This window comes from Zingiber officinale, chromosome 2A, assembly GCF_018446385.1.
Source record: "Zingiber officinale cultivar Zhangliang chromosome 2A, Zo_v1.1, whole genome shotgun sequence".
Lineage (NCBI taxonomy): Eukaryota > Viridiplantae > Streptophyta > Magnoliopsida > Zingiberales > Zingiberaceae > Zingiber > Zingiber officinale.
Genome location: NC_055988.1, coordinates 84,987,382 through 85,001,835, shown reverse-complemented (window position 1 = coordinate 85,001,835; position 14,454 = coordinate 84,987,382).

Here is a 14,454-nt window from a genome sequence, read left to right as displayed (position 1 = left end):
TGATCACATCAAAACACCTTGGGGCTCCAACAATCTCCCCCTTTTTGATGTGAGCAATCCATGTTAAGCTAGGGTAAACAAATGTAATGTAAAAACAATGAATTTTGTAAATAAGTGCAAAAAGATTTTTCAGTTTAAAAATTGGATTATACCTCCCCCTAGACTTAATATCCTTCTCCTTCTTTGATCACATAAAAAATGGAGTTTCTTAACAAGTCTAAGGTTAACTTTAATTTAAAAAATTCACAATAAATTAGAAAATTTTAAGTGTAAAAAAAATTCTAAGTGAGAAATATTTTCAGGCAGAAAAATTTCTAAGTAAGAAAAATTTTAATTTTCTAAGTTAATTTTTTTTTTGTGAACGGAAAAATATTTTAATAGAAATGATTTAAATATTGAATTTTTCTAAGTGAAATTTTTAGAAGAAATTTTAAGAAGTTTTAAACCGTTGACAAATTTTGAAAGCAATTAACTATTTTATACTTATCAGTTTGTCAATTAAATATTTAATTCAGAAATCGGCTTCCAGGCTGTGACGAAGCACTAGGCCTTCTTGGTTATTAGATCATCAATCACTTCTAGACAAAGCTTTTTAATGAATTCAAATATTCAATTTTCCACCTGAAAACCCTAAGTCTAATTATACTTTTAATTTAAATACGCTTTTGGAATCCAATATAGATTTCTTCCTACAGGGTTAATTAGGTTTTTTCTAGGTACATAAGCTTTTGATATTTTTCTGATCTGACTTTTGTGAAACCTATAGTACCAATTTAATCCTCTATAGTATCTAAAAGTAGAAATATTTGAACAAGTAGAATTTCTCAAATTTTCTATTTCTTCTAATTTATCATTTTCAAGTCTTACTTTATCAAGATCTTCTATCAGATATGATTTTACTAAAATTCTTTTTATTTCTAAGTTTTCATTTTTTAATTTATTATTTTTACTTTTTAATTTGTATATAGTTTTTGCCATAGATTTAATACCATAATAAAGTTGATCAGGAGGTAAGAGGCATACCTCACTTACCATATCAGACTTGAAGCCTGACTCTCCCCCTGCTTCGCTGCATTCATCTGAAGTCGCTCCCCCTTCATCGATGTTGGCTTCTGATGTACTTTGCCCTTCATAGCTCGCTATCAGTGCTAGTCCGACATATTCTTGTATTTCGAACTCAGATGATGAATTATCACCCTAAGTAGCTTTTAGATTCTTGTGCTTCTTGGGTATCTTGACTTTATCCTTCTTGAGTTCTGGGCAATCCTCTTTTAAGTGTCCTTCCTTTTGACATTTATAGCCATGAACCCTTCTTCTATTTCTTGAATTTTTCTTATTTTGCATTTCTTTAAATTTATTAGATCTAAATAATTTTTTGAAATTCCTTACCATATAAGCTTCTTGATCTTCTTCTGAGTCTAACTCAGGTTCATCCTTCTTGGTTGCATTTAGCGCCATTATCTGGCTTGAGTCTTTTGATGTCCCTGCACATATGGTTTCATGTAATTCAAGAGTAGAAAAGAGTTCCTCTAGGGTACTTAGCTCTAGGTCCTTTGAGATGTAGTAGACGTCGATTATTGAGGTCCATTCTGGAGTCCTGGGAAAGACATTGAGTGCGTAGCGTATTGTGTCCTGATTGGTTACTATTTCACTGAGATTTTCGAGTCCGGTGATTAGTATTCTTTCACCTTTGCATGTATATCAACTACCTTCTCACCTTTTTCCAGAAGGATATTTGTCAATTTGTTCTGAAGTATGTCTCTTCTTGCAAGTTTGGCTTCGGATGTGCCTTCGTGGAATTCCAGGAATTTTTCCCAGAATTCTTTGACCAACAGTAGCTTCCGATGTGGTTGACTTCTTGAGGCGGTAGCACGCTCAGTAAGTGATATTCCGTCCAGTTATTTCCTACAGAATCGTTTTGTTCTTTCTTCGTCCAAAGACTTTCTTCTTTTTCCTCTCCATTTTGATTCGTATGAGCTATAAAACCATATTTTATTATTAAAGGAATTTCAAAGTCTATTTTCAGAAATACCTCTATACAACGTTTCCAGTGTGCGAAGTCTCCCTCGAATTTTGGTGGAATGATGCTTGGTCCAGCCATTGGTTGCTTTGCTTCGGTCGGCGATTAGTCCTTCTGAAGCGTCCTCGCTCTAATACCACTTGTTGGTCCCTTTAGAGGCCGGCAAGAGGGGAGGGGTGAATTGCCCTGAAAAAAATAAATCAACCATTTCTTGACTTATAACAAAATTAAGAACATTTATAATTAAAAATAAAGAGACTAATTAAAAAGGGAATAGACACAAAGGAATTAATTGGTTTGCAATAAGAAGATTGCTAATCCAAGGAGAATAAAGCGCACTATCTGAAGATCTCCTTCGGGTGGAGTAGCCTCTTACAACATTCACAGCTCACACACAAAAGTAAAACAGAATAAATGGAATTATAAGTTGTTGAATAAACTGTTGAAATCAGCGTTATATTTATAACACTATTCCGGGTGCCTGGAAGGGTTCCGGGCGCTTGGAGGGGGATAGAATTCTATCCTCGACGCGTCGATCAACGTCCACGTCACTTGTGATAACATTTGGATTTCGGGCGCCCGAAAGGGTTCCAGGCGGCCGGACTCTAAGGCTCCGGGTGCTCGAACCATAAAAGTCAACAGAATTGACTTTTTGCGGTCCGGTTCCTCTACTCCGGTTCGGCTCGTCTCGGTCCGGGTCTTCCACTCTGGCTCCGCTACTTTGGGTGATCTCGGCCATCCAGAATAGGGCTCACCCGAACTCAAGTTCCGGCCGTCTCCTCGAGCAGCCTTCCTGTTGGAACCCTAAGCTTGTTTTGGTGTGATCAACAAGTTAAGCTAACTCCTGTGTGTTTTTAACCTTGTGTCTAAGTGTGCAGGAGCTTAGGAGCACAGGTAGTCGAGTGAAAGACGCAGCTAGCGAGAAAGATGACATGCAGTGCGTCCGAGGGACGAGGCGCTGCGGAAGAGTACACCGGTGGACGAGAAGGAAGCGTGCGGTGGTTCCGAGAGACGAGAAGCTGGAGCGGAAGACTGCTCGAGGAGTAAGAGATGCAGCTAGCGAGAAGGCCGGCACGGGGTGCGACCGAGGGACGAAGACTGCGGATGAGTACGCTGGCGGACGAGAAGGAAGCACATAACAATTCCGAGGGATGAGAAGCTAGAGCGGAAGCCTGCTCGAGAAGGCCGGGAGTTGGGTTCGGGTGAGCCCTATTCCGGATGGCAAAGATCACCCAAGTGAGCGGAGCCAGAGCGGAAGACCCGGACTGAGGCGAACGGAAACAGAGCTGGAGCAGAAGACCCGAGCGAAAAAAGTCAACGAGGTTGACTTTCCCCATCCGGGTCGCCCGGAACTGTCCGGGGCGCTCGGAACTGTCCGGGGCGTCCGGAGTTGACTTTTTGACCAAATCGTCCAGAAGCTTTTCATCAACTCAAGCAATTCATTTCTAATACTTGTACGCTTAATTTCTAGATTAGCTTTTTTATTTTTGCGCTTCACTGCTGTAAGAGGCTTCTCCTCCTGAAGGAGTATTTAGTGCTACACTTTTCTTGAATTAACAACCTTCCCGGTTCTAACCAAGTAAACATCTGGTGCCTCTTCTTTTCTGTTTTAATTTATTGCTTTTATATTTTATACAAGTGTTCTGTTGAAAGTTCAAGAAGGGTTTTCTTTTTGTTTACAGGCTATTCAACCCCCTTCTAGTCGGCCGCCAACTGTCCAACACTTCCTCCCCGGCTTCTCGTCCCTCAAATGTCGCATATGTTCTTCTCGTCCACCGATGTACTCTTCCATGGCACCTCGTCCCTCGGACGCACTGATCCCGTCGACTCTCTCTCCGTGTCGTCCTTCTCGCTAGCCGTGTCTTCCGCTCGACTTCCTGTGCTCCTAAGCTCCTGCACACTTAGACACAAGGGTTAAACTAAACATGACCTAACTTAACTTGTTTAATCACATCAAAATACCTTGGGGTTCCAACAAGACTTACATTGTTATACTGGTATCCTGCACATGTGTGCATATCAAATACAACAATAAATCTTACTTAAACCTTTACCCAAACATCAAAACTTAGGGTATCTAGATTGCACCAACAAACACCTGTAGGACCGTTACGACCGGCTAGAAGGGGGGGTTGAATAGCCCTGTAAAAATAAAACACAACCCTTCCCGACTTTTCAAACTAACACTTGCATATAAAATAGAAAAGCAATAAATCAAACCAGAAAAAGACGAGGCACCAGATGTTTACTTGGTTACAACCGAGGAGGTTGTTAATCCAAGGAAAATGATCGCACTACTATCTCCAACAGGCGGAGAAACCTCTTTTGCAACAATGTAGGCACAGAAAGAAAGAAGCTAATCTAAACAGTGGAAGCGCACAAGCGTTGTTACAATTTCTAAACTGATTGAAAAGCTTCTGGACCAAGGCTATATTTATAGCCTTGGTCGGGGCGCCTGGAAGGATTCCGGGCACCCTGGGGGGATAAATTTTATCCCTCAACGTTCAGATCGAGATAAATCTCAATCTGGTCAACATTCAAGGTCCGAGTGCCCGAAAGCATTCCGGGCGCCCCGGAGCCCAAAGTCAACAGAGGTTGACTTTTTCATCCGAAACCTTTTCTCCGGTTCAGTTCGGCTCGGTCCGGGTCTTCTACTCCGGATCCACTCGCTTGGGTGATTTCTGCCTTCCGGAAAAGGGCTCACCCGAACCTAACTTCCGGTCTTCTCGAGCGGGCTTCTCTCCGGCTTCTCGTCCCTCAGAATCGCCGCATACTTCCTTCTCGTCCGCCGGCGTACTCATCCGCAGTTTTCGCCCCTCAGTCGCACCCCATGCCAACCTACTCTCTAGTTGCGTCTCTTACTCCCTGAGCAATCTTCCGCTCCGGCTTTCGCCCCTCGGAACCACCGCGCGCTTCCTTCTCGCCCGCCGGTGTACTCTTCCGCAGCGCCTCGTCCCTCGGACGCACCACGTGCCGTCCTTCTCGCTGGCTGCGTCTTCCGCTCGACCACCTATGCTCCTAAGCTCCTGCACACTTGGACACAATGTTAGAAACAAATAGGACCTAACTTAACTTGTTGATCACACCAAAACAAGCTTGGGGTTCCAACAATCTCCCCCTTTTTGGTGTGATCAACCCAAGTTAAGCAGGGTTAAAATAAGCATAAAATGAATTAAATGAATTTACAATTAAGTGAAAAAAGATAGAAAAAATTATAATTTTTGTTCTATCTCCCCCTAGACTTATACTAATCCTTCTCCGCCTTTGATTACAAAAAAATGGGGTTCTAAAAAAAACAATCTAAGGGTTAAAGACTTTGAAAAAATATTCCTAAGTCAAAGAGTTCTAATTTTTTAAAAAAAAATTAAAAATTTTTCTAAATAACTTAAGTAGAAATTTCTAGTTTTAGGAAAAAGTTTTTAACTTAGGAAAATGATTTTTGAGAATTTTTCTAAGTGAAAAAAATTCTAAGTAAAAAAAATTTCTAACTTAAATCTTTGAGAATTTTTAAGAAAATTTTTCTAAGTAAATTTTAAAAAAATGTTTTGAATAACCTTTTTAAAGTATTAATTAATTCTTGTATTAATACTTTATTAGTAAGTTAATTAAAGATTTATTTTAATATTTTGGCTTCCAGATCGTGGCGAGATACTAGACTTTCTTGGTTATTAGAGCAACAACCACTTTCTTGACAAAGTCTCATAGAGAAATTGATTGTTTAATTTTCTCACTTAAAGTGCTAATTTTAATTTTAAAATTTAGTTTAAGCATGATTTAGGAACCCAATATATAGGTTCCAACGTACTGGATTAATTAAAAGGTTTTTAGGGACATATTTTCTTGAAATGTTCCTAATTTGTCCCGGGTGATATTTAAGGTACCAATTTAGATTATTAAATATTTTAAAATTGGTTTTAGATGAACATGCATAGTTCTTCAAATTATCTATTTGAATTTTCAAATTTTGATTTTCTAATTTCAATTTTCATTTTCCAATTTTGATTTGTCTAATTCTTCTAAGGGACAAGATTTAGCCAAAATTATTTTTAAATTTTGGATTTCCTTTTCTAATTTATAGTAGTCATTAGTTAATAACTTAACAAACTTAAAAAGTTTATCGGGAGGAAGAGAATGTACCAGACTTACCTTGTCGAGCTCGTTGTTCGTGTCTCCCCTTGAACTGCTGCTTTCGTCTGGTGAAGCTCCCCCTTCATTGATGCTCTCGATGCTCATCTCGGAAGAGCTTGAATCGCAGTCGTCGTCTTAATGACTCGCCATCAGTGCGAGTCCAGAGAATGCCTCGACTTCCGATTCGGACAACGTATCATCCCACGTCGCCTTTAGGGCCTTTCACTTTTGGATGAGCTTCTTACCCTTCTCCTTGTCCTTGTTCTTCAGCTTGGGGCAATTGTCCTTGACGTACCCTTCTTCGTCGCAGTGGTAGCAACGGATCATCCTTTTCTTTTTCCCCTACGAATGGTTAGTAGATCTAGATTTATTAAGTTTCTTGAATCTTCTTACCATCATTACCATTTCCTCGTCGCTGAGAGAAGATTCTGACTCGGGTTCATCTCTCGAAGCTTTGACGGCGACGTTGTTCTTGGGCTCTTTCGAACCTGCATATCTTGATTCGTGCACTTCAAAAGTCAAGAAAAATTCTTCTAATGAAATTTTTTCTAAATCTTTTGAAATGTAAAAGGCATCTACTAGTGATGTCCATTTCGAATTTCTCGGAAACGAATTTAACGCGTATCTTAGCGAATCTCGATTACTTACCTTTTCTCCGAAATTCGACAGTCCGGTGATGATCTCTTTGATTCTCGAGTGCAGGTGAGCAACTATCTCGTCTTCCCCAAGTCGCAGGCTGGTGAGCTGATTGCGAAGTAGATCTCTTCTGGTGAGTTTGGCTTCGGACGTTCCTTCGTGTAGCTTGAGGAACTTCTCCCAAAGTTCCTTTGCCGAGTCGTAGTGCCCGATCCTGTTGACTTCTTGAGGCAGAAGAACGCTTAGCAGATGGTATTCTGTTTTGCCGTTCGCCACGAAGTCGACATTCTCTTTTTTCATCCATTGGTATTTTTCCTTACCCTCTGGAGCTACAAAGTCAAGTTCCACTGTTAAAATTAATTCAAAATCGGTTGTGAAAAATACCTGCATCAGTTTCTTCCAGGTTGCGAAATCCCCTTCGTATTTCGGTGGGTGGATGTTTGTCCGGCCATCTTGTTGCTTCGTTCGGCGGTTAGTCCTCCTGAAGCGCTTCGGCTCTGATACCACTTGTAGGACCATTGCGGCAGGCTAGAAGGGGGGGTTGAATAGCCCTGTAAAAATAAAACACAACCCTTCCTGACTTTTCAAACTAACACTTGCATATAAAATAGAAAAGCAATAAATCAAAACAGAAAAAGATGAGGCACTAGATGTTTACTTGGTTACAACCGGGGAGGTTGTTAATCCAAGGAAAATGATCGCACTACTATCTCCTTCAGGTGGAGAAGCCTCTTTTACAGCAATGTAGGCACAGAAAGAAAGAAGCTAATCTAAACAGTGGAAGAGCACAAGCATTGTTACAATTTCTGAACTGACTGAAAAGCTTCTGGACCAAAGCTATATTTATAGCCTTGGTCGGGGCACCTGGAAGGGTTCCGGGCACCCTGGGAGGGGGATAAATTTTATCCCCAACGTAGATCGAGATAAATCTCGATCTGGTCAACATTCAAGGTCCAGGCGCCCGGAATCATTCTGGGCGCCCCGGAGCCCAAAGTCAACAGAGGTTGACTTTTTCATCCAGAACCTCTTCTCCGGTTCAGTTCGGCTCGGTCCGGGTCTTCTACTCCGGATCCGCTCGCTTGGGTGATTTCTTCCTTCCGAAAAAGGGCTCACCCGAACCCAACTTCCAGTCTTCTCAAGCGGGCTTCCCTCCGACTTCTCGTCCCTCGGAATCGCCGCATGCTTCCTTCTCGTCCGCCGGCGTACTCATCCGCAGGTTTCGTCTCTCTGTCTCACCCCGTGCCAACCTTCTCGCTAGCTGCGTCTCTTTCTCCCCGAGCAATCTTCTGCTCCAGCTTTCGTCCCTTGGAACCACCGCGTGCTTCCTTCTCGTCCGACGGTGTACTCTTCCGCAGCGCCTCATCCCTCAGACGCACCGCGTGCCGTCCTTCTCGCTAGCTGCATCTTCCGCTCGACTACCTGTGCTCCTAAGCTCCTGTACACTTAGATATAAGGTTAGAAACAAACAGGACCTAACTTAACTTGTTGATCACACCAAAACAACCTTGGAGTTCCAACAACACCACTTGCCCACTCTCTCGACATGTGTCACTCACTTGGAAACATGTGCAGTAATTGCACATGCCCAACACACAGACCCTATAATGTGACTTAACAAAGGAGGAACTTAGCTGAGTCAGTCTGTTCATCAACATGAAAGATTTGTAGAACAAGCTAATCAAGCTTTACTGAGGAAGACTTCATACACTAAGGTAAGCAAACATAATTTTCTTTTAAATAATTTGTATAAAATAACAATGCAGAAAGGTGAGTCCACGAGTTAACCCCACGCCCACCTACGACACATTCTTAATGAGCTACATAAAATCAGGCAAACGGTGGAGAATTGCGACATAATAAAGTACACACTAAGGGTTTTTCCAAGGAAAACATTGTGGGCATCGATTGTCGATGCTTATAAAGTCTCTCAGGATCTCTCAACAATTAAATTAGATTCACTATTTTCTAAATTAGAACTCCATGAACAGACTAACAGAAACTAATTTGAGAAAGGAGTTGTTTTGTTTGCAGGACAACGAAAACAATACAAGTCAAAGGTAAAAGTAGAAATACAATAAGAAGAATCTGAATCTGACGACGACGACGATGAAACTACCACAGAACTAGCGAACCTAGTTCGGAGAATGGAAATAAAAAATAATGGATTCTACACATGGGAAATCAAGAAGGTATCCCATAACAAGAAAGTTGAATCCACCTTCTACGAATGCCAACAGAAGGGATACTTCCAAGTTGATTGTCCAAAGCTAAAGAAGAAATATCAAAAGATAAGGAAGGTAGTCAAAACAATATAGGATGAGTCCTTTGAGAAAGAGGAAGAGCACTTCAGCCATCTACCAATGATGGCCAGAACCAACACTGAGTACGAGTCTAAGTTGGAAACCGAGTCCAAGAGAAGCCACGGATCCATATCCATTTTTGAAGGGTCAAACCTCACTATAAGTACTAGTGTAGAACTTTAATTGTATGAAGTTATTACTTTTCTAAACAACAAATTAGAAAAATTCAACAACCAAGTTAAATCACTTCGAAAGGTGGTTGAATTCCTCAAGGAGAAAACTAAACTAATCTTGGTAATCGATCATGTTCAGGTTGGAACCTCAACTCAATCCAACAACTTGAGGAAGAGAATTTCAATATGAAAGATTAGATTACTAAACTAAAAGGTTCATTGGAAAAGTTTGCTATTGGATCCAAAGGTCTTGACATGCTTCTTGGATCTCAACGGGCTGTGTACAATCGAACTAATCTTGGATAGAAATCAAAAACTATTTAGAACAGGTCATTCATATCATTAGTTGTGAGATATGGCAAATTAATAATAAAGGTTATGAGAGAAATAATCTTATTAAAATTTTTGGAAATTTTTAGATATTTGTTTGGCATTTAATTGGAAACCGTACGCTATGTTTTAAGGAGTGGAATTGATTAGATGTAAAGCCTGTTTTGGAATAATCATTTAGAGGGAGTTGATTGATAGGTTAATCCTAAGTTATAATGAAACCCTAGCTTTAAAAGGCTTGCTACAGTGACCTAAGCTAAAAATGTTGTTTTCTCTCTTGCTCACTCTTCCACCTGACTACGTCGGCCAACATTTGCCTTGATGCCATCCTCAGCGCTCGATCATGCCAGAGCTGTCCATCCCAACGTCGGTCGAGCCTCCCATCTCCTCTACCCCCCACCTAAAGTTCCACCAGTGTTCTCCTCTCCAAATTTCCGCTCCTCGCAAGTTCATCTTTGGCCAAGAGGTGGAGATCCGAGCTCTAGTTCCATGGGAGTTGAATCTCGGGTTCTAGCGCTGGATTTTTGGTTGTAGTCGGCATCTCAGATGGCTATCCCTTCCTCCAGTGGCCAATATCGAGTTTCCACCTTCAATCCCTTCTTCGCTAATCTCTACAGCCACTTGACCTAGTCTCCGTCGGAGAGGGAATTGCCGACACTAAGATTGGGTAAGGCATTTCAGTTTTGGGTTCTATGTTCGTAGAGATTTAGGTTTCGATTTCAGTATGGGATGTTGTGCTAACCGAGATGGGTGTTCCTGGCAGTGGTTGCTTTATAGCGTCAGCCACAAATCTCTGGCAGCAAGAACTTCTGGCTAGCATTTTTTGGTACCCGCTCTTTTCAGCCGTGGGTCAACAGGGGAGACCTCGTAGTAGGGTAAGGTGTTGGAAATTTGATTCTTGCTGTAGCTTAAATCTAAATTGATGCTGGTAAGATTAGAGATAAATGATCCAGGTGGTTGTTTGAAATGATTGAGGTTGAATGTTGGATTTAATTGATGTGCGTAGATTTTATGATCATTTATACATGTTTTGACGCACATTCACTTACTTTATTCACATATATTCTTTGCATGTTCACCTCTCTTAGCATATATTCAGCATAAATACTCTTTTGTTCGGAGATATGTTCTTTGTTTGGTTTTGTGTTGACAGAAACAACTTTCAGAGCAAAAAATAGCTATTGTCGACTCACCGGAATGAGGCAGAGAATACGGCCATGCAACCTCACACGGCCGTGCGACCAAACAGAGGAAGGACAGTGCACGACCGTGCAACTCTGGCACGGTCGTGCGGCCAAGTAGAGGTGGATCTGAGCATGGTCGTGCAAACCTGCATGGCCGTGCCCCCCACGACCAGCAGCCAAGCCATACACGACCGTGCGATCCTGTATGACCGTGTCCCAAGAGCCGAGTCCCAGATCCATACGGCCGTGCCAATTGGCACAATCGTGCAGCACGACCAGAAGCAAAAGAAGACACGACCGTGCCATATACCACGACCATGCCACTCAACCCGAAGGGAGGAAAGTGTTGGTCGTGCGGATCTCACACGACCGTGGCACGGGCCGTGCGACACCCATGCCCTAGCTTATAAAAGGGTTAAGAACCCTATTCTTGGCAGCATCTTTGGTTCGGGACTTCGTCCCTCTCCTTGGGAAAGGGTTCTCCCCTTCGGGGAAAATCCTAGAGCTTCATCCACCGTCGTCCCTTAATGTTCCGTCCATCTCCAGAGCAAGGAGGCATCCCTAAGACATCGGAAACCTCGGCAAGCATCCCTTCTTCCCCTTCTTCTTACATCAAGGGTTGTAAGTATGCTTTATTTTATGTTTTGGGGTTGTTCTTCCCTCACAATGGAGTAGATATCCTCTTCTAGGATTAAGAAGTATTTGTAATATGATAGAGATGTAGAACTATGTAGATTCACCCATATTTCTATTCAATGACTTGTTAATGCCTTGTTCATGATGAATTGTGTATGTGACATATTTATATTTCTTTGCATGCTTCGTTGATTGATGTGGAGGATTGCTAATCACGTAAAGGGGATGTCCTAGAGTGTATTGACCAAGGTGCCCTAGTGATAGTGGTAATCCTTTCCGGACGTCTAGGACGTTCCCTTAAAAGGAGAAACAATTCCTTAGAAATTGCTGATCTCATAGAAAGAGTGCTCTAGATCGTATACCCGAGGGGTCCTAATAACAAGGGTAACCCATTCACAGACGTCTAAGATATTCTCTTGAAAAGAGAGGCACTTCCTCCATAAGGAAGTAGGAAACCGTACCAAATCTCTACCTTTATCCTTATAGTTATTTACTAGACATGTATTCCTGTGATCTACCGAGGCGCCCTCGTGATAGGGGTTAACCGTTACAGGATTTCACATGAATCGTCTCTATTCGATACTTAGGGATATTGACCAATTTAATTTCCTGCAAGAGCGTGGACATAGAGGGTAGAAACTAAGCAATCTATGTAGTATCTCCTAGTATTATAATGGAATCGAAATCCTAGAATTCATCTTCCAAAGCTCATTCCCTCCAAAATTAATTTTCTCTCTCCTCTCTCTTCGTCTTAGCCTTCTTTTCCTCTCTTTAATCACACTCGTTAGTTCGTAAGCGTCAAAGCCAACATTCGACCATCTAGATAACTTACTCTGTGACATCTCTAGTGCTTAATCAATAGTCCCTGTGGTTCGACAATCTTATATATTACCGACGACAAATCCGTGCACTTGCAGTTCGTAACATTAATCTAAGGTTCGAGTTAGATCTGATTTATTTAATTAACCATGGTTAACAAATGGATTGGGTTTTCTTGATTTAAATGGAAATTCAGTTAGCCATTTGATACATGAGGGAGTAGTTTAATTGAACATGTTGTTGCAGGACTTTAAGTTACGACAAGACTCTTGACGTGGGGTATCTCTTGGCACGCACTATACTCGAGGCGGGTACTTCTTGCTTTGTCTCTTTAGTAGCTTGACCTTAGTGCATAAGCTATATTTTCGGATAGTTTTTGTATTTACCTTGACTCCACTCATATTTTTCTTGTGCTTGATACTTATCTACTTAATCTTCAAGCTGATCAAATCTGTATCTATACAGTCTCTCATTGTTATCCATGATATTTAACAGATACTAAATTCCATGTTTACTTGTTTTGATTGCTGCTTATTTATGTACCTTATTGAACATGCTCGTTTTATTGTAGCATAGATGATTGCTATTTATATATGTGATGACTATTGCATCTTGTTCATCATGTCATAGCATGCATGCCAGTGATTATGTTTCTCTTGTGGTTGAAAGAGTCGTTGGCCAAAGTTGTACACTTGGCTACTCATGGGTAGTGGTAGCTGGAGTGTGTCACTTGTCCTGTAATGCTCCCACTAGATTACTCATGGGTAGTGGTGGCTGGAGATGCGAGCAGTAGGGACCCCCATTGCTACGTGGCTAGTTAGCTACTATGCAAACTGTCTACTCGGTCACTCGAGAGTAGTGGCGACTGGAGTGTTGTACAGTTGTCATTATTCCAGCCTCTTGACTGTACAGGGGTTGTGATGTAAAGGGATGAGCGAGGTGATCATTTGTGCATACACTTTTATTATTATGCTTGCTTATGCTGTTGGTCTTATTGTATCCATGTGATATGCTTACATATGTTGAGTTATATACCTCTTGCGTATGATTCGACACTGGCTTACTTATTGGTAGTATGTATATACCTCACATGTTACCTTTATAGTTATGAGCAGTACTATTGCAGATCCTCACTACCCCTGACTTTCTATTACTAACTTAGTATATGGATTCAGGTATGGATATTTATTATGATATCTTTGTAGTTCATGATACTTTTCCCTATGAGACTGTATACTTTTGGCTCTCTCTATATATATATTATGCTCATACATTATCTGTCTATTACTCGCTGAGTCCCAGCACTCACCACCCCATGAACTAGTTTTCTTTTGCCAGGTAGTAGGTAAAGGATTTATAGTCACTTGGAGATCCTGTCCGCTAGTCCCATGTCACATCGAGTGACTTCTCCTGTTATTGCTTCCATTCGCAGTATTGCCTTTGGACTTGTTCGTGTATATATATCTTTTGTATGGAGTTTAGCTTTGTGGCTTCTTGTATTTGGCTTGATGTTGTGTCAAGTTGGGCTGGCTTGCAATTAGTTGTTTTATGGTTTTGTGTTTGTTATTTTATGACTTTCACTGTGTTTTGCTACAACTGTGTGGGCTACTTATTATACAACTGCGCGATTATATTCTTTTTGTTCCAACCGTGTGGGTTGCGTATATAATTGCGTGGTTGTGTATGTTCCAGCCGTGTGGACTACTGTTAATAGCTTGTGAGTAGCCTTGTGACATTGTATTAGGGATGTCAAAAATGAACTCGACCCGACGACCCAACCCGAGTCGACCCGAAAAAAATCAGGTTCGGGTTGGGCATTTTCGGGTTCGGGTTGGGTTCGGGTTGGAGGGCTGGAGAGTAAAAAAGTTTCGGATTGGGTTGGGTTGGGTTCGGGTTGACCCGGGTTGACTTAAATATAGAGTTTTGTGGGGTTAAATCAAATTTTATTTTAAAATTTTAGATATTTTTATGTATATTAATATCATGTTTGTATGATAATGATGGAGTATTGAGATAAAAGTGAAGAATTATAGGGAAAATAGCCCAAAAAAGTTGTTTTGAATAGGATTTTTGGGTTATATGGGTCGGGTTCGGGTTAATCGGGTTGGTCGGGTTCAGGTTGAGGTGTTTTGGGTTGAACTCGGGTTCGAGTCGGGTTCGAGTTGGGTTAAAAAAAAAAACTCAACCCGACCCAACCCACCCGAATTGACACCCCTACATTGTATATT